The sequence below is a fragment of the Bison bison genome, unplaced genomic scaffold (assembly GCF_000754665.1).
Source record: "Bison bison bison isolate TAMUID 2011002044 unplaced genomic scaffold, Bison_UMD1.0 scf7180017864241, whole genome shotgun sequence".
In the NCBI taxonomy this organism is placed as follows: Eukaryota; Metazoa; Chordata; class Mammalia; order Artiodactyla; family Bovidae; genus Bison; species Bison bison.
Window position 1 is genome coordinate 477,587 of NW_011494813.1, and position 2,354 is coordinate 479,940.

The 2,354-nt window shown below is 44.3% G+C and overlaps 1 pseudogene; it reads left to right on the forward strand.

Annotated features, from left to right (window-relative positions):
* The first annotated feature begins 1,028 nt into the window (after positions 1-1,028).
* LOC104993627 lies at positions 1,029-1,581 on the forward strand (annotated as a pseudogene).
* The last annotated feature ends 773 nt before the right edge of the window (positions 1,582-2,354 follow it).

Genomic DNA, 2,354 nt, shown 5'->3' on the forward strand with positions numbered 1-2,354 from the left:
AACACCCAGGACTGATCTCCTTTAAGATGGACCAGTTGGATCTCCTTGCAGTCCAAGGGACTCTCAAGAGTCTTCTCCAACACCACAGTTTATGTCCTACCTCACCGAAAATATGGAATTTAAAATATATTAATGATTAATCCAACAGAGAGTTCAGAGTAGGTTTCCATATCTAAATTATGTTCTAATTCATGTATCTCCCATTCCTTTGAAAAAACAAATATGTATAACATATGATCCAGCATAGGCTCAACCTAAGGTGATTCCCCATCACACCCAGAGCACATCAGCAAACAACGTTCTGAAATGTTCAGAATTCTATCCAAAAAGGAACCAGAGGATACGCAAACCCAGTACCAGTTCTAAAAACTCAGTCAATAATGCATTTAATAAAAATAAAAACATAGATGGATCAAAAGGTTAAATTAGAAGACACTTCACACTACATGACTTGAGCACTGGCAAACAATCCATCAAATGAAGAGGATGTATTGAATGCCTCTACTGGGCCTAATATTGTTTCATCAATGAGAGACTTAAATTATGAATGAGATCATGATGCTGTATCATATACTCATCTATCATTTATTGAGTTGCTACTTTATAGCAGGTATTAAGAGACAAAAATCTCATAGTCCACTGAAGGAAAGAAACACAAACACACATAACTGGTACTGTGAGGAATTTGGCACAGCACCTGGTGACTCCAGATCCTGAGTCCATGTCTGCTGACCTGAAGGTGCACAGGTGCTCATGCCACCAGTAGAAGCTCAATTTGGCTGAGTGAAGTTCTCATCATGAGAAAGTACAGACCACAAGGCATTTGCGGGTCGCTCTTTGGTCTGAGTAGACCGAGACAATGCGACGTGGGCTGGGTGGACGGCTGGGAGATTGGGCTGGAGAGGAAACATAGTAAATTGGGAAGAGGACAGAAGAGACAGCCTGGACGCTTGAACCAGTGCAGGGAAGGTTGACAACTACAAGACCTGAGCAGCATCATCCTTTATACCAGAAAGCTCGTGGGCATTATGGGGAAAAAATAAAACAAGAAGAAAGTGGAGGAGGTGCTAGAAGAAGAGGAAGAAGAATATGTAGTGGGAAAGTTTTAGACCATCGAGTGGTAAAGGGCAAAGTGGAGTATCTCCTAAAGTGGAAGGGGTTCTCAGATGAGGATAACACATGGGAACCAGAAGAGAAACTGGATTGCCCTGACCTCATTGCTGAGTTTCTGCAGTCACAGAAAACAGCATACGAGACAGATAAATCAGAGGCAGGCAAGCACAAAGCTGATTCTGATTCGAAAGATAAGGGGGAGGAGAGCAAACCAAAGAAGAAAGAAGAGTCAGAAAAGCCATGAGGCTTTGCCCAGGGTTTGGAACCAGAGCAGATTATTGGAGCTAGAGACTCCAGTGGAGAACTCATGTTCCTGATGACATGAAGAACTCTGATGAGGCTGACCTGGTTCCTGCCAAGGAACCCAATGTCAAGTGCCCACAGGTTGTCATATCCTTCTATGAGGAAAGGCTGACATGGCATTCTTACCCCTCAGAGGATGATGACAAAAAAGATGACAGGAATTAACTCTCTTGAATACCAGCCCCTGTCACATCTGACTGGGTTTCAAATGGGAAAAAAGTTCTCCTTGTCTTGACACCATAAAGGTGGCTTGAGAAGATGTCCTTTGAAGAGCCAGTAGAGTTTCTGTGCTCTACAGCAGCCCAAGGGCTTCAAGGCCATTCCACGCTATACAGTTTGCACACCCATCCCAGTGGACGGGAAGGGAAGGAGGGTCAGTGTTTGACGGCAACCCATTCTGAACTTTCCAAAAAAAAAAGCAAATGGCCTTCTCTGAAGAACAAAATGCAGAATGGGATGTAGGAGAGCAAGAGATACTGTAGATCTTCAAAAAGCATCTCCACAATCCACACAGCCTTCTTCCCAATCGTGTTAACTCTGCATTTTTACAGAGTAGCATGTGTGTCGTTTTTGGCTATTCAGTTCAGTTGCTCAGTCGTGTCCAACTCTTTGCGACCCCATGAATCACAGCACGCCAAGCCTCCCTGTCTATCACCACCTCCTGGAGTTCACTCAGACTCATGTCCATCGAGTCAGTGATGCCATTCAGCCATCTCATCTTCTGTCGTCCCCTTCTCTTCTCCTGCCCCTAATCCCTCCCAGCATCAGAGTCTTTTCCTATGAGTCAACTCTTCGAATGAGGTGGCCAAAGTACTGGAGTTTCAGCTTTAGCATCATTCCTTCCAAAGAATAGCCAGGGCTGATCTCCTTTAAAGTGGACTGATTGGATCTCCTTGCAGTCCAAGGGACTCTCAAGAGTCTTCTCCAACACCACTTAC